The 19,648-nt window shown below is 36.1% G+C and overlaps 1 non-coding gene across 1 annotated transcript; it reads right to left on the reverse strand.

The window, feature by feature from the left end:
- Nucleotides 1-5,132: 5,132 nt before the first annotated feature.
- LOC136210280 (small nucleolar RNA R71) lies at nt 5,133-5,239 on the reverse strand. The gene has a single exon (XR_010677986.1). It is a non-coding gene; the product is annotated as a small nucleolar RNA R71 (small nucleolar RNA).
- Nucleotides 5,240-19,648: the final 14,409 nt, after the last annotated feature.

Raw genomic sequence — 19,648 nt, forward strand, 5'->3', positions numbered from 1 at the left:
AAAGTGCAGATGGCAAGATTCATGACCGAGAAGAAGCTTGATGAATTATTTCTCAAATTGATCCAATTTATCAACGTTAGTGGTAAAATTGCTCTTGGTTTCCAATGTTAGTGGTAAAATTGCACCATTTTAATACGTTAGTGGTAAAATTGCTCATAATCCAAAATGTTAAGAGTATTTTTGCACCTTAACCCAAGTTTAGGTGTCATAAATAAAGGGTGTTGTTAAACTTAGCCCTTATTTCACACACTTAGCCTAAGGGAAATGATGTAACTGCCCTTATTGTTTTTGGGAAGCAAATTTTGTTTTTCTCTCTGCGGAACGCGGGCGTGTGAACATCACGCCTCACCACGTGGTGAGGCATATGAAGGTGATGTTCACACGCCTACGTGTGAAATTCTGTTTTTTTACAAATTTGAATTATAATTATTCTAAAGAATTCTAAATATTATAATTATTAACATTATAATTTGAATTAATAATTATTAACATTATAATTGAAAAATATACATTAAGTATTAAATATGTATTAAAATTTGTTAAAAACAATAAGTTCTAAAGAATTCTAAATATTAAAAAATTACAACAAGTCAATTCGCCCGGTTCTATTTCTCCATAATCTAATATAGATCAGTCCTAACTAGTGGAGCCTGCTCAGCGGGCACGAGTGTGATCGCCCGCTGAGCGATTTCTACCAAACGGCTAACCCACTGCACAAAATTAAATGTTAGAAAAATAACATAGGTAAAATAATAATAAATAAATAAATAATAAAAAACTTACATATTCGCTGTTGGAGCGAGTATGGTGGACCGACGCATCCTGAGGGGCATGAAGCAAACGAGGATGTGAATATCGTCTGTACCACTCCATGTACCCTGCAACACAAGCACCAGGATCGGCTCCAACTACCTGGCATCTCCTCCGATCAACGCCACGAGTAGATGGAAATCTTCGCCAAGTATCATCAACTGTCACTCCGGAATGCGCGAGTCTGTACAATACAAACTTCCATGGCCGAAATGCAAAATCAGGTTTAATATGCTCAGTCGGGATAGTCTGAACATAACCGACATGACGAAGTATTTGGTCGGACATATATGGCTCAACAATATCTCTACACCGTATCCACCCAGCGTATGACACTCGAAGTTGATTGTCATTGGCGACTGGACCATAAGGTTGTTGAAACACCTTTCCACAAGATTTTGATTTGACAAAATCATTTAAATTTAATCCATGATTAAGAGACAATTAAATTTAAGTGCTTTGATTTAATTGTACTAATCCGTTTGTTCAATATTGAGTATAAATATAAATGCAAAAGGAAATAAAAATCAAGACAGGACAAAGTCAGCATTAGAACACAACACAAGCTGAGTGAAGAGCAACTCAGCACAAGAGAAGATAAGTCATCTTCGAAACAACAGCTCAAGAATGAAGCTGATCAAAGAAGCTGAGTGGAACGAAGCTCAACATAAAAGAAGTCTGTTTCAGAACTGGATCTTGCAGAACGAAGCTGACCATGGAAGCTGAGTGAAAAAGAACTCAGTATGAGATTTGGTGACAATCAAAGACAATGACTATCGAAGTGAAGCTGAGTGATCTTCAGGACAACATGAATGATCCGTTAGCTAAAAGACAAATCCGACAACTGTCTGCACCAATAGTTGAAGCCTTGGAATTACGCAAAAGCCAAATTCCGAGATGCATGGGTCAACTGTTCGTTGCTATAAAATAAACTGCCGTAGGAAGACAAAGCCTGTAGGAAGAAGACAAGCCTGACATCTGAAGAAATCAGAAAACAAGATTGGCCTGCACATCTGAAGCTGACCAGAAGGTTGTCCCCCAAAAGAGCCATTTTGGATTCAACGGACAAATCAAATTCAAATCATTTGATCCTCAAAATACAACTATAAAAGGACAAACAATTCTCTTGGATCATCGCCGAAATATAGAATATACAAGAGAGAAAAATACAAGCTAAAAGCACTCAAAAACAAGAAAGAAATCTTACACCAACTTTCTATTCCTGTGTAAATGCTAGATTGATTGTTTTGTAATCATCTAAAGTGTTCTTTAGCTGAAAAAGAGCAAATTGTATCAATTGTGAATTGAGAGTGTTGTGCTGAGTATTTGGTTGTAAATACTCAGTGGTAGAGAAATCTAGGTGCTGGGTTGTAGCACTTAGTAGGAGTTGAGTAGACGAATAGAGGAAGGTACTCTTGCATATTCAATTGCCTTGTAACCGGTTTGTGCTCTACCTTTAAAGAGCTCAGTATTGGATTCTAAAAGCCCGGAGGAGTCTGGGGACTGGATGTAGGCAGAGAAGCCGAACCAGGATAAGTGATACTGAGTAATTTCTAACTCTCTCAAAATATATATATGTGCATGTGTTGCTTGTTATATTTACTCAGCATATAAACTGTTTAAAGCTGACACTGAGTAAATTAGAGTGCTGAGTTGGAAGCTGACCATAAAAGTGTCAATTCCCAACTCCCAAGTGAAACAGTCTTAGTCAACATCTGACTAAAGCTGTCTTACATTAAGATCAGCCAAGCTGACCAAAGCTGAGTTAATAAACTCACCAAAATTATCAAGTCAGCAAGATTAATTAGCGAAAAAGTTACATTAGTTCCTAACCTCCCCTTGGAACTAATCATACGGGACCAACAAGTGGTATCAGACCCTAAGCTCGCTACTCAAAGATATAACTATCTTGAGCTGATCCCAATAAATGGCTGAGAACAACACTCGTTTCCTTCCAAGGAACCAAACAACGCAGATACTCCCTGAGGGATTATTAATTAGTCGGCCTCCCCTATTCTTTGGATCTAATTATACATTCTGGAAGAATAGGATGAAGAACTTTTGTTAAGCCCAAAATATACCTAAAATATCATTAACATTTACATCATTTTTATTACGAATTTGTGTTATTTATATCTGTTTAGATTACTTTTACTTTCGAATATCTTTCTTTCTTGCAAGGTACTTGAATATTTGGTAAAATCCAAATAGGAACGAAAAAGGATCTAAAACAGAAGAAAAACCCTACAAAAGGAGTCAAAGACGACGTAAATCAAAAGCGCCAAGTCGAGGACATGAACGAAAGCAAGAAGTAAGAAAACCTGCCGGGCCGCGACAGTGGATCCCAGACCCGCGGCCGCGACACGCGCGGTACAACGAATTCTCCCCTTCGTCCGTCGCTCAAGCTCAGTGCTACGTCATTCACGGCCGCGGATTACTATCCTCAGTAAGTGCAGAAATTCACCAAGAGCATTTAACACATGCTGAAAATCCAAGAAACGCGTTCGTTCAAGTGGATAAAGACGTCCTTTCATAACGGACACGACTCTTAACCAACGGATACATCACTTCAAACACAACCCTTCAACATCTATAAATAAAGAGTTGATGTTGAGAAAAAAGTGTAATGAAATGCTATAATATAGATATAGAAATCAGAGCATAGAACTTATGTCGAAGTTCTAAGTAAAAACATTTCGAGAGTTAGAAATTAGATTCTGTACAAAACAAGATGAGGTACACATATTGTTTATAGTTTAATTACAACTCAGTAGCCTTTAGATATTGTTCCAGTTTTAGTTTGCATCATGGTAGTGGCCGACCGAATCCCTATTACGAAGTTACAGCGAGAAGATTGAGTAAAGTGTTCGCCCCCGAGCCTGACAACCTCCTAGGAAACCCAAGGAAGCGGAACCGATCAAGCCCTTCACTTGCATGCCCTCGAAGAACTCGATGCTCCTTATTCTCTGTAAACTTGTATCAATTTATATTTCATCTAATAAAGTCCGTTCTATTCGACAAATCGTTATGCAGCACTTATGGTAACCAATCCAATATAAGTGAGGCTGGTGTTTTCATTAATATGCACTTGAATTCAAAATCATTACAAGGAAACTTTGTTGAACACTTAGGCAAATTATCATCTCGAAAGAGTGTTAATTTGAGTAAGGGCAACTATCCCGAAAGGGTTTTGTCGCGTTCAAAGCCAATTAATTAGAGGTTCCGTCATTTATTTCATCATCATAATAATACAAAGTTTAAGTTGTTTTCTTTGCTTAATGCAAATGAACAAATTCATTCCTTTTTCTAATAAGTTCTAAATGTTCTTGTTTTGTAAAATTCATCCTTAAAATCAGAAGATCTTTCTAACAATCGATTTATTCTAAATATATAATCTTATTCCAGCATTTTCAAATACTCAAAGTTTTCAAATTCAATCAAATAAATTTCCTAAATTCAATTAATCCAATTTTCACTTTTTATTTACATTTTATAAATCTAACAAGTTCGAAATTAAAGATTCAAAAATAAGTTTTTCGTTAAAAAACGTATCTCTGTGGGATCGATATTTTTATTACTACAAGCGAAACCGTGCACTTGCGGAAATCGCTCAACAAGTTTTTGGCGCCGTTGCCGGGGATACGCCAAAATTTTTGACACAATTTTTATTTTTCGCATTTTATTTTCGAATCTAGGTTTATACATTATTTTTATACAACTTTTATATTTTATTTATTTTCAGTTTTATAACATATTTGCTTTCAATTTTGTTTTGAAGGTAGTTTGGCTCGTGTTACAATTTCAAGTTGATGCGCAGTTCACGAAATTCGGGCACGCCACCAGATCCTTTTGATCCAGAAATTGAAAGAACACTTAAGAAAAACAAGAAAAACAACAAAAAAGACAAAACACCCTTAAAAACAAAAGTAGACCAGCCAGAAATTATGGCCGATCCACCGACACTTATGGATTACGCTAGGCCAGGAATGGCCGGTGTAACTAATAGTGTAGTTAGACCCCGTATAAACGCAAATCAATTTGAAATTAAGCCTGCTTTGCTTAATATGTTGCAAAACAACGTAACGTTTTACGGATTGCCTAACGAAAACCCTAATGCACATTTGACAAATTTCTTAGAAATTTGTGACACTTTTAAAATTACTGATGTAACAGCCGAAGCAATCAAACTTCGCCTCTTTCCTTTCATTTTGAAGGATAAGGCAAAAATTTGGTTAACTTCTATGCCTGCTGCAACATTTGAAACTTGGGACCAATTAGCCCAAGCATTTTTACAAAAATATTTTCCTTTAGCAAAAACCGCAAGAGTCATCAAAGAGTTGACATCTTTTACACAAAATGATAATGAAACTCTTTATGAAGCTTGGGAACGTTTTAAAGAACTTCAACGTTTATGCCCACACCACCAATTGCCAGATGCACTTTTAATGCAGACATTCTATAATGGATTAAATCCTACGACTAGAGGTTCATTAGATGCTATGTCTGGAGGGTTATTTATGAAGAAGACGTCCGCCCAAGCAAGAGAACTTTTGGAGGAAATGGCAATCAACAGCAGTATGTGGCCCGCAGAGCGTGGACATATACCAACGGCGAAACCATCATCCTCATGTACATCATCGGTTAAAGGTATAATGAATCTTGATCTTGTAGCAATGTTACAAGCCCAATTTTCTGCCTTATCGCACAAAATTGATAAATTTATGGCACCATGCGATCCTAATGATCCGATCCAGAGAGACATTGACTACGAAGGTATGAATGAGATAGAACAGGTAAATTTTGTCCAAGGACAAAACCAAACTACTAATCCTTATTCTAATACTTATAATCCTGGATGGAGAAATCATCCTAACTTTAACGGGAAAGATGGTAATAATAATAATAATGCAAATGCTAATCAATATCGTATAAACAATTATCAAAATCAAACAAGAGATACGATTAGCACTTTATCTTCAAAAATCGACAAATTTATAGATGCTATGAATGTAAAGGTAAGTAATCAAGACGATGGTTTTAAACGGATCGAAAATAAATTCGATCAGCTTATCAAAAACCAATCATCTAGCATCCATAATTTGGAGGTTCAAATTGGACAACTTGCTAAATCAATTCCATCCCGCAAAGAGGGAAGTCTTCCCAGCCAAACGGAAGAAAATCCGAAAGAGCATGTTAAGGCTATCACTCTTCGTTCGGGGAAAAACTATTTAGGTCCGGAAATGCCCGGAATTTCAACTTTACCTGGAAATGATTTACCAAAATCCAAAGAAGATACATTAAAACAAAAAGATACACCAATTGACTCTAATCCGAAACCCTTTGTACCAAAGCCACATTTTCCACACAGGGTCCGAAATAAGGACCATGATAAACAACTGTTATCATTTTTGGACAAACTTAAAAATTTACATATAAATTTAACATTCATGGATGCGATTACGCAAATCCCTAACTATGGAAAATTCTTGAAAGATTTAATTTCAAAAAAGATTAGTTGGGAAGGAATTTCATCCATTTCTCTTTCTGAAGAATGTAGTTCGATAGTATCAAGCAAATTACCTACTAAACTCAAAGATCCCGGATGCTTTACCATTCCGTGTACATTGGGAAATATGGAATTCCCAAGTTGTCTTTGTGATTTAGGAGCTAGTATAAACTTGATGCCATTGTCTATTTTTGAAAAATTAGGTTTAGAAGAAGACATCAAGCGTACCAATATGGTTTTGCAATTAGCGGATCAATCCACTAAAAGACCATATGGTATAATTGAAGACGTTTTGGTAAAAGTTGACAAATTTATTTTTCCTACTGATTTTGTTATCTTAGATTTTGCTTATGATGCTAATTGTCCGCTAATCTTTGGTAGACCATTCATGAACACGGGACGTGCTCTAGTTGATGTGTCGGAAGGAAAAGTAGTTTTACGAATAGGTGACGATAAGATCGATTCGATATGAATCAAGCGATGAAATATCCTATGGAGGATTTCGCTTGTATGAAGCTTGATTTAATTGAAGAATGTGTTAATGACATTGTTCAAAGAGAAGAAATAATAGAACCTATAATGGGCGAAGAATTAGAAGATAAGGACCCAGAGCCTTTGATTCGAGAAGATGGACCAGTTCCGCCTTTAGTAATAGTTCCACCTAAATTAGAACTTAAAGAACTACCAAACCATCTGAGATACACTTTCCTAGGCGGAAGTGACACTCTACCTATAATCATCTCTAACAAATTAACAGAAAATCAAGAAGAAAAATTGAAAGAAGTTGTTAGAAATAGAATAGGAAGTATGGGATGGCAGATTTCAGATTTAAAAGGAATTAATCCTAGTATTGTAATGCATAGGATTCACTTAGAAGAAGATAAGCCACCTAAAGCGGATAGACAAAGACGTTTAAATCCGAACATGAAAGAAGTAGTCAAAAATGAGATTACTAAACTTTTAGACAATGGAATCATTTATCCTATTTCGGATAGTGAATGGGTTAGTCCAATCCATTGTGTACCCAAAAAGGGAGGTATAACTGTAGTAAGGAATGATGAAGGTGAATTAATACCTACGCGAACCACCACCGGTTGGAGGGTTTGTATAGATTATAGGAACCTAAATAAGGCAACTAGGAAAGATCATTTTCCTTTACCTTTCATCGATCAAATGATCGAGAGGATAGCCGGTCATGCATTTTATTGTTTTCTCGATGGTTATTCCGGATTCTTTCAAATATATATTTACCCGGATGACCAAGATAAAACAACCTTCACACAGCAACTTTTCAACGTTGCATGACTGCAATTTTTAATGATTTCATCGAAGATATCATGGAAGTATTTATGGATGATTTTTCAGTTTATGGAGATTCTTTTGATGCATGTTTAAAAAACTTAGATAGAGTTCTTTCTAGTTGCGAAGAAACGAATTTGGTATTAAATTGGGAAAAATGTCATTTCATGGTCGACGAATGAATTGTTTTAGGTCATAAAATATCTGAAAAGGGATTAGAAGTGGATAGAGCAAAAACTTCAGTAATAGAAAAATTACCCCCACCAACAACTGTCAAGGGAGTAAGATCTTTTCTAGGACATGCAGGTTTTTACAGACGATTTATAAAAAACTTTTCTGTGATTTCCAAACCACTTACTAATTTACTTATGAAGGATTCAACCTTCGACTTTAATGAAGATTGTATTAAAGCTTTTGAAACATTGAAAACAGCCTTAGTCAGTGCGCCCATAATTGCTAAACCCGATTGGGATTTGCCTTTTGAAATCATGTGTGATGCAAGTGACCTAGCAGTAGGATGTGTTTTAGGTCAAAGAAAGGATAAAAAATTACACGTTATTTATTATGCAAGTCATACATTGTCCGGTGCACAGTTAAATTACACAACAACAGAAAAAGAGATGTTAGCCGTAGTATTTGCATGTGATAAGTTTAGGTCATACTTGTTAGGATCTAAAGTTATTATTTATACAGATCACGCAGCTTTACGTTATCTGTTTGCTAAGAAAGATGCAAAACCGCGTCTGATTAGATGGGTTTTATTGTTACAAGAATTTGATATAGAAATTAAAGACAAAAAGGGGGTAGAAAACCTTGTCGCCGATCATCTATCGAGACTAGAAGATGAAAACGGTCCTATAGGTGAAACTGTCGGTATACGAGATGATTTCCCCGATGAACATCTCTATCAAGTAGAAAGTATCATGACACCATGGTATGCAGATTTTGCTAATTGTCTTGCAACCGATATTGTTCCGGAAGGATTATCTCCCCAACAGAGGAAGAAATTTTTCTTCGATATTAAACAATATTTTTGGGAAGATCCCTTTCTATTCAAATCATGTGGTGACGGGATAATTAGGAGATGTGTTGGAGAAAATGAATATGAATCTATAATAACAGAATGTCATTCCAGCTCGTATGGAGGACATAATGGAGTTAATAAAACGGTAGCTAAAATATTGGAATGTGGTTTCTATTGGCCGACAATGTTTAAAGACGTTGGTTCCTTTATTACTCGTTGTGATAAATGCCAAAGAACGGGTAACTTAGGAAGGAAAGATGAGATGCCCCTCACAAACGTGTTGGAAGTCGAAATCTTCGACATGTGGAGAATTGATTTCATGGGACCTTTTCCGCCTTCCAATGGCAAAACTTACATATTAGTAGCCGTTGATTATGTTTCAAAGTGGGTTGAAGCAATTGCAACCCCTACGAATGATTCTAAAGTAGTTATTACTTTTCTTGACGATATATTTTATAGATTCGGTTGTCCTAGGTACGTTGTTAGTGATGGCGGTACCCATTTCATAAATAGGAATTTCGATATGCTTATGAAAAAATATGGAGTACGCCACCGCGTGTCAACGCCATACCATCCTCAGTCGAATGGTCAGGCGGAGATCTCAAATAGAGAACTCAAATGGATTCTAGAGAAAACTGTTTCGTCATCAAGAAAAGATTGGTCACAAAAACTCAATAATACGCTATGGGCATACCGTACTGCATTTAAATCACCAATAGGAATGACTCCGTACCGTTTGGTGTATGGAAAAGCATGTCATTTACCAGTTGAATTAGAACATAAAGCCTATTGGGCTATTAGAAAACTTAATTTTGATTTACAACAAGCAGGAAAGAAACGTTTGCTCGATTTAAATGAGTTAGATGAGTTACGTCATCTAGCGTATGAAAATGCGAGGATTTATAAAGAAAAAGTGAAAAAATGGCACGATGCCAAGATTAAAGTCAAACACTTTAATGTTGGAGATAAGGTGCTGTTATTCAATTCACGGCTTCGTATATTTCCGGGAAAACTTAAGTCTAGATGGGACGGACCGTATTTAGTCGTCAAAACGTTCGACTATGGTTCTTTGGAACTTGAGGAAACTAATGGTAAGCGTTTCAAAGTTAACAGTAATCGATGTAAAATCTATTACGAAAATATTTCCGAAATAGGACCTAGTTTCGTAACAAGATTTCCTGACATTTAAATCATTTCATTTTTCTTTTATTATTTTTATTTTTATTTTTATTTTTGTTTTGTTTTAGATTATATCATTTTAGAATTTTAGATATAGAAATATATATTCGAGTCATGATTAATTTTTAGGAATTTCATAAAAATTAGAAAATTCAGTGATTCTCAGTTGAGAATTTCAGATTCTCAGTTGAGAATTCACATATATGAAATTCTTAATGGGGTAGAAATATTTCTGGACTTATAGAGAATTTCAAATGCTCAGTTGAGAATTTAGGCATGGCTAGAAGTCAGGAAAATTTCTGGACTTGTAGAGGATTTCAGATTCTCAGTTGAGAATTCTGATTGAAAATTGAAGGGAAAAATTTCTGAACTTACCGAGGATGAGGATTCTCGGTAGAGGATCAGGAGTTTAGAGTTTTAACTAATTAATTGATTAATAATTAAATTTCAAGTTCCTAACATAAGATTCATTTAACTTAACTTAATGAATGCACATAAATGTTTCAATTAATTTTAGTTCCAACCCTTTCATATTTCTAATTTTAACATTCATTAATTAAAGCATTTTCATTTATTTTTTTTTCTTTCATTAATAAGGATAAACCTTTGGTTTTCCTTATCATTTAATGATTTTCATTTATGTTTTAAGTACAGATTTCATTTTTCAATAAGTTCAGGATATAATTTATCAAGAAAATGCACGAAATGAAGTAAATAAGCTGAATTTGGATAGCCACGAGGTGATCCGCGACCGCGGATGCGCTTCCACGGTAACATCAGAAAAATCCAGAAAATTTCAGACACAAGATTCGCTGCCCAGCGCGATTCGCGGCCGCGAATGTTGGATTCTCGGTAACTTTAGATTTTTCTTCTCAAATTTCAGAGGATATGTTGGTTGAAAAACGCGATCCGCGACCGCGGATATACATCCACGACCGCGACACGCGTAATTCAGGCACTCCAGGTCCGGTTTTCGACCTATTTTTCCATTCTTCCTATACCTTTTCCTTTTCTATTTAACCTATACCTATTCTTCTTCCTATTCATCCTCTATTTACACCTTTTCCTATTCAACCTCTAACTATATTAATTACTCTTCCTATTTCAACTCTACCTATTCCAATTCCTATTCCTACTCTAACTATTTACCTTGTTATTTAAACCCTATATATACCTATTACTTACACAAACCTTACATCACCTCCAAATTTAACCAATCCCCTACTCTTACCCCTTCCCAATACCTTACTTTTCCTTTTCCCAATTTCCTCATTACCCTTTTCAATCACCTACACCTTTCAATTCCAAGAATTCACAACCATTCTACTTCATCTTCAACCTTAAGCTTTTCTCTCTTTTCATCTTTTTCTCTAAAACCCTAACATTCATAACACATAAACACCATAACCATGCCTAGAGCAAAGCGTGTTGGACACAAACCGGCTGTCACTGAGGCTAATCGCCTTAGGGTTAGTTGCGGGGCTTATTTCGACATTCATTCTGAAGAAGAAGTTGGACGTTTCAAGCACTTTTCACACGCCAATCGCAAGTTCGTGGATATGCAGTTTCTTGACTTTGATTCGGTAAGGAAGTTGAACTTCACTACACAAATTACTGCTTTTATTGAAACTTTGGGATGAGAAACTTTTGCTTCTATGCGTTTTCCACAAATTCAAGAGTATGTGGTTGAGTTTTTGGTTACTTTGACGATGAACAAAAAGAGGACAGAAATTTCTTTTCGGAATAAGGGTATTACCTATACAGTTGATTATGAGGCTATGGGTAATATGTTTGGTTTCCCTACTAGTGACTTTTATGATAAGCCTCAGGATTTTGATAATAACTCTTTTTGGCAAACTCTGTCTGACCAAACTTCTTTTGATTCTAAGAACACTTCGAGCAAGTTAATTAAGGATAATTGTGTGTTCTTCTTTCACAAGTATTTGAGCTTTTCACTTTTTGGTCGTGTTGAGAGTTCAAAAATTCAAGTCCGGGATTTGTTTGTTTGGGATTGTTTGTTCAAGGGTTTAAGGGTGGATAGCATTGGAATGCTTTTTGATAATTTGTATCGTGCTTCGAGGGCTCATACCACTCAAGTCCCTCTCGGTAATTTGATCACCGCTATTGTTTTGGGAGCACGGGATGAATTGACTAATTTTGATATGTCCGCCTACCATGGATATGTTCCAGTTTTGGACATTGCGGCTCTTGAGCGGGCTCATTTATTGGTTTCTGTGGCTCCTCCTGTTTTTATTTCGTATGCTACCTGTATTGCACATCTTCGTGGCACTATGGGTGGAGGTGCTTCTAGTTCTCATAATGTAGGTACCGATGAAGAAGGAGTGGAGGAAGGTGGAGACGCTGCACCACAAGCCCAAGCAACACAAGATAATGATCCGGTGGATTTAAGGCGGATTTTGAACCAAATCAACGCAAATAATCGACAAATGAATTTGCGAATTGATGATTTGGTGGAGAACAATATGGTGATGAATGACAACCTCAATACTTTGAGGCGTGCGCATCGTTCAACTCGGCATCGGATGCTTTCATTTTTCCGACGCCGAAATGTGGAAACTTCACCAACACCTCCGGATTCCCCGCCACATGCTTAGGTTTTATCTTTTATTTTTATCTTATCTTATTTCAATTTCAGTTTCGTACATTTTTCTCTTTCTTATGTTTCGTACAATTTAAGTTTTAATTAATTTTCTGATGAATGTTTTTGCTACATCTTTCGTTTATTTCCGTTTGTTTTATCTTTAATGTTTTATCTCCATTTTTGCCCTCATGAGGACATGGTCCAATTTAAGTGTGGGAGGAGATATATTTTTCACAAATCTTCGACACGATTTTAAGTAAAATTGTCTCGAGTGAATGTATTTAAGTAAAAATTCTTTATTTTTAATCTCTATTTCATATCATGAAATTCATGATACAATAAATCTTATTTTAAATTTTCAATTAGGTTTATAGGCATTAAATTTGAACTAACAAATTTTTTAGCTCGGTTTTGATTTTGTCTTACATTAACACCAATTGAAGTTTTTAAGGAAACTATAGCCATAATACATGTTGAATTTTAAGTCAATATAGGATGAATGTGCTAATTTTCTTTTTCCCAAGTTATAATCAATAAATCGTATTCTTAACTTTTGGCCACGATTGAGACCAACCTTATCACAATCGAGGTATGAAAGGGAAGAAATTAATAAGTAAAGCGTACTTTTGGCCACGGTTGCGACCACCCTTATCACAATCGAGGTATGAAAGGAACGTTTAAATTAGAAAAATTAAGCGTGTTTAAAGTTTAAAGTAACGATTGCGTCCACCCATGGCATGGTCGGTACCTCTTAAGCGAACACAAAACAAATGCATATAAAGTTACGATCGAGACCACCCTTATCACGGGCGTAACTAAGCAAATAAATTAAAACTTAATAATTCAAGTTTGGGAAAGGAAATTTGGTGCTTTGAAATGCCTTGAGATGAAAGACTCAATAGCATGCGTGCTTACATCGTCCTGAATACTTCAATTTAAAAATTGAAATACAAGACGAATGATATATCGTATTTATACTAAGTTAGTTTGATATTTTGCGTATAAATTTGCCATGTGAAGTTAGTCTTTTCGGCTTAACTAATTTAAAAGGTAAACACAAAGATATATGTTTTATTTTTTATAAAGAGATTAGTTAAGGAATAAATTCAGTGAAATTTTGCTCGGGACTAGCAAAAGATTAAGTGTGGAGATTTGTTAAGCCCAAAATATACCTAAAATATCATTAACATTTACATCATTTTTATTACGAATTTGTGTTATTTATATCTGTTTAGATTACTTTTACTTTCGAATATCTTTCTTTCTTGCAAGGTACTTGAATATTTGGTAAAATCCAAATAGGAACGAAAAAGGATCTAAAACAGAAGAAAAACCCTACAAAAGGAGTCAAAGACGACGTAAATCGAAAGCGCCAAGTCGAGGACACGAACGAAAGCAAGAAGTAAGAAAACCTGCCGGGCCGCGACAGTGGATCCCAGACCCGCGGCCGCGACACGCGCGGTACAACCAATTCTCCCCTTCGTCCGTCGCTCAAGCTCAGTGCTACGTCATTCACGGCCGCGGATTACTATCCTCGGTAAGTGCAGAAATTCACCAAGAGCATTTAACACATGCTGAAAATCCAAGAAACGCGTTCGTTCAAGTGGATAAAGACGTCCTTTCACAACGGACACGACTCTTAACCAACGGATACATCACTTCAAACACAACCCTTCAACATCTATAAATAAAGAGTTGATGTTGAGAAAAAGTGTAATGAAATGCTATAATATAGATATAGAAATCAGAGCATAGAACTTATATCGAAGTTCTAAGTAAAAACATTTCGAGAGTTAGAAATTAGATTCTGTACAAAACAAGATGAGGTACACATATTGTTTATAGTTTAATTACAACTCAGTAGCGTTTAGACATTGTTCCAGTTTTAGTTTGCATCATGGTAGTGGCCGACCGAATCCCTATTACGAAGTTATAGCGAGAAGATTGAGTAAAGTGTTCGCCCCCGAGCCTGACAACCTCCTAGGAAACCCAAGGAAGCGGAACCGATCAAGCCATTCACTTGCACGCCCTCGAAGATCTCGATGCTCCTTATTCTCTGTAAACTTGTATCAATTTATATTTCATCTAATAAAGTCCGTTCTATTCGACAAATCGTTATGCAGCACTTATGGTAACCAATCCAATATAAGTGAGGCTGGTGTTTTCATTAATATGCACTTGAATTCAAAATCATTACAAGGAAACTTTGTTGAACACTTAGGCAAATTATCATCTCGAAAGAGTGTTAATTTGAGTAAGGGCAACTATCCCGAAAGGGTTTTGTCGCGTTCAAAGCCAATTAATTAGAGGTTCCGTCATTTATTTCATCATCATAATAATACAAAGTTTAAGTTGTTTTCTTTGCTTAATGCAAATGAACAAATTCATTCCTTTTTCTAATAAGTTCTAAATGTTCCTGTTTTGTAAAATTCATCCTTAAAATCAGAAGATCTTTCTAACAATCGATTTATTCTAAATATATAATCTTATTCCAGCATTTTCAAATACTCAAAGTTTTCAAATTCAATCAAATAAATTTCCTAAATTCAATTAATCCAATTTTCACTTTTTATTTACATTTTATAAATCTAACAAGTTCGAAATTAAAGATTCAAAAATAAGTTTTTCGTTAAAAAACGTATCTCTGTGGGATCGATATTTTTATTACTACAAGCGAAACCGTGCACTTGCGGAAATCGCTCAACAACTTTATTCAAGCCACAAACATGAGTGCATGGCTTGCAATAGTTCAAGGCCCATACGTGCCATATAAAACTGTTAACAATGAGAAAGTTGTTAAGAGTGAAACTTGTTGGAAATTAGGCTAAGGTATAGCAGCAGAAATATAAATTTTTTAACTTATTTCCATAAACCACAAGATCCGTTAACCGTTATTTTATATAAAGAAGGATAAGAAGAATTACCTTTTGATGATCAATCTACCGTTGTTAATGAAGTGCCCACAACTCTTCTCCGAGTTCCCAAACACGAAATAAAACACGGGAAGATTAATTTAGAATCAACCGTTGAATAGCAACCAAAGTAGATTGCCTCCAACTAATCAACACAAGATCAAGGATAAGAGAAATAGATGAAATCAATTGATCGGAAAGAAGCCGTGGAAAATCTCGTCCTCGAACTAGGGGTGTCGAAATTTTCTCTCTCTTGCACTATATGGATTTCAAAAATCTCAATAGGGGATTAGCTCTCTTAGGATTTCGAAAATCACTAGGGGAGGGGTATTTATAATCTCTTGTATCTAATCCCTAGTTAGATAGAATTAGGTTACTGAATAGGAATTCAATTCGGAATAGAATTCCTAATTATTATCTCATTATATATCTAATATATTAAGGATAATAATAATAACCTTATTGGATAATAATAGGAGTATTATAATCTAATTAAAACTCCTAACTTATTTATCTCTTAATTAATTTAATTCATAATCCTAATCCAATTAGGTTTAACAAAATCAAATTAATTATTCATGTATATCACTACATGAATTTTGACCCCCATTTGGTCCATGGACCTTATTGGGCTCAATTGGGCTTCCATCAATTAATTAACATCTATCCCTCTTTTAGGTTCCAAGTCTTATGTGTAACCCATTAGGTTCTTATTGCTTCTAGCCGTATGCAACGTTATTAAATAAATTTTCAAAGAATTATATTTAATCTTTGCATAACGGAATGATGTACAGAGTATGTGATTAGCAAGTCCGTAATCATTCCCCCAGAGCTATAAGAAGACAAGTTGATTCTGTCGTTAACCTTTCCGTATTAGTTACAGTATAATTCGATCCTTTATCAACTACATCCTTGAACTGAATCTTATGACTATGGGTGATGTCAAGTCACATATAGCGAGACGTTCGTTTTACTTGTACAGGCCGAGTCAACTCAAATAGATAGGTTAAGTGAAATCTGTATTTCAAGTCTTAAGCTATCACTTTGCAAGGATTTAGAGTCGAGTCTTCCACAAGCGATCCTTGGATGTATCTTCCATTTATCGGGAGTGATAAATGCTCAATCCAATATATAACGATCCCGCAATCACTTCCTGTGATACCCAACGTCTACTGTTCACACCCCAGAGTCATCTCTGTTAAGGATCGTGTTACACCAGAGTCAAAGCGTCACATTTCGTAATCCAGAATACCAATTAATATTCCTTTGAGTCTGAGGATTAGTTATACCTAGTAATACCAATGAGATGAACAGGTGACAAGGATGAATCTACCCATCCTGTTATCTCATATCGGATCCCCAATCCTAATGAACAACTTTTCATCGGATCTATGTAACTGTCCAAATATCTGTATATATGAAGCTTGTGAGATCAGCTTTCTGTCGGACAGAAGACATTGTTACATACAAGTCTCAACAGTGATATATCAATCCCAAACATATCACTTGACTTGGGGTGGTTTTAAGTTTATCAGTTTATTATAAAGTTTTGTCTCACTTCATGCTTGTATGAACACTTTATAATCACTTTAAATAAACTTACGGATTTCCTTTTATTAGACTTTATTTAGTGCTTAAAAGGGATTGCCTTTATATAGTTATAAAACATATATCTCATTAAAACAAATGATATAAAGAACAATTCATTTACATTAAGTTTGTATTCTAGAACAATTGTCCATAGGACACTAAACCCCAACATACTCCCACTTGGACTAAAGCCTATTGTTTCTAAAACTTATCCCAGTAGAAGTTAAATGACGATCATGTACTCTCTGGGTTAAAGGCTTTGTCAACGGATCTGCAACGTTGTCCTCTGTAGGTACTATTTCTATTCTCACATCTCCTCTAGCCACAATCTCTCTAATGATGTGGTATCGCTTAAGGTAATGCTTGGACGCATTATGAGACCGTGGTTCCTTTGCTTGCGCAATGGCTCTATTGTTATCACAATACAGTGTAATGGGATTTACAATGTCAGGCACCACACCAAGTTCTGTAATGAAATTTCTTATCCAAACCGCTTCCTTTGCTGCTTCGACAGCTGCGATATACTCTGACTCGGTCGTAGAGAAAGCTACGCTTCCCTGCTTGGAACTCTTCCAACTAACCGCGCCCCCATTCAAGATAAACAGGTATCCTGATTGGGATTTAAAATCATTCTCATCTGTGAGATGACTTGCGTCTGAAAATCCTTCTATTTTCAGATCACCTTCTCCGTACACTAGGAACATATCTTTAGTTCTTCTCAAGTACTTAAGAATGTTCTTGACGGCAATCCAATGCTCGTCTCCCGGATTCCCTTGGTAACGACTCGTTACAGATAACGCGAACACTACGTCAGGTCTAGTGCATAGCATAGCATACATAATCGAACCGATTGCACTGGCGTACGAGACTACAGCCATTCGTCTTTTGTCATCATCGGTTTTAGGACATTGATGATTGTTTAACTTTACTCCATGTAGCATGGGTAAGTTACCTCGTTTCGATTCAAGCATGCTAAACCGATTTAGCACCTTTTCAATGTATGTAGCCTGTGAAAGACCAAGCAGTCTTTTCGATCTATCTCTGTAGATCTTTATACCAAGTATATAAGCTGCTTCACCAAGGTCTTTCATTGAGAAGTTGCCAGATAACCATACTTTTACCGACTGTAGTAGAGTAATGTCATTTCCCATTAATAATATATCGTCCACATATAGTATGAGAAATGCTATAGAGCTCCCACTTGCTTTCTTGTAAATGCAAGCTTCTTCGCAATTTTGTTCGAAACCAAATTGTTTTATGGTTTCGTCAAAATACTTATTCCAGCTTCTTGATGCTTGCTTGAGTCCATAAATGGATCTCTAAAGTTTGCAAACTTTATTTGCATCCTTCGATATGAAACCTTTAGGCTGCATCATATATACATCCTCAAGCAGGTTTCCGTTTAGGAAAGCTGTTTTCACATCCATTTGCCAAATCTCATAATCGAAATGAGCGGCAATTGCAAGCATGATTCTGATTGATTTGGACATAGCCACAGGAGAGAAAGTTTCGTCATAATCAATTCCTTGCTTCTGACGATATCCTTTCGCTACTAACCTAGCTTTGTAGGTGCTAACCTTTCCATCCATGTCTGTCTTCTTTTTGAAGATCCACCTGCACCCAATGGGTATTATCCCTTCGGGTGGATCAACCAAAGTCCACACTTGGTTAGTATACATGGAATCCATTTCAGAATCCATGGCCTCAAGCCATGCTTTAGAATCTGGACTAGTAAGAGCCTCTTCGTAGTTTTCGGGTCCGTCGTCTAACACGAGAACCTCATTATCATCTCCCACTAGAAAACCATATCTAACTGGGAGTTCACGAACTCTTTGTGATCTACGAATAGGTGGCACTGGAGTCTCATCTAATGGGACTTCTTCGGGTACCTCAACCGCCTCTGTTGTTTCAGTCGGTGTTTCTTCTTCTTGAACTTCGTCATGTTCAATCATGCTTCCTTTTTGTGTTTCTTCGAGAAACTCTTTCTCTAAGAAGGTTGCGTGCTTGGATACTATTACTTTCTGATCATCTGGATGATAGAAGTAATATCCCATAGTTTCCTTAGGGTATCCAATGAAGAAACATTTATCAGATTTCGAATCTAGTTTGTCGGATGCAATCGTTTGACAAATGCTGAACAACCCCATACTCTCATAAATGAAAACACGGGTTTCCTACCAACGAACAATTCATATGGTGTGGAACTAACGGATTTAGTTGGTACTCGATTTAGGGTGAAGAGGGCAGTTTCTAAGGCATAGCCCCAGAACGTCTTTGGAAGTAAGGCCATGCTCATCATGGACCGTACCATATCTAGTAGGGTACGGTTTCTCCTCTCGGATACACCATTGTGTTGTGGTGTATAGGGAGGTGTCCATTATGAGCATATCCCACATCCAGTTAGATAATTCAGAAAATCATCTGAAAGATATTCGCCACCTCGATCAGATCGAAGCATCTTTATTTTCTTTCCTAATTGATTTTCTACTTCATTCTTGAAGCATTTGAATTTCTCAAAAGCTTCTGATTTGTGCTTCATCAAGTAGATGTAACCATATCGGGTATGGTCATCTATGAAGCTTATGAAGAATCTGAATCCTCCTCTTGCTTGGACTGACATAGGACCGCATACATCTGAATGAATGAGTCCTAGAGTGTCTGATACATGCTCACCTTTATTGCTAAAGGGTGTCTTTGTCATTTTACCTTTTAAACATGATTCGCAT

This window comes from Euphorbia lathyris, chromosome 10, assembly GCF_963576675.1.
Source record: "Euphorbia lathyris chromosome 10, ddEupLath1.1, whole genome shotgun sequence".
Taxonomy (NCBI): Eukaryota; Viridiplantae; Streptophyta; class Magnoliopsida; order Malpighiales; family Euphorbiaceae; genus Euphorbia; species Euphorbia lathyris.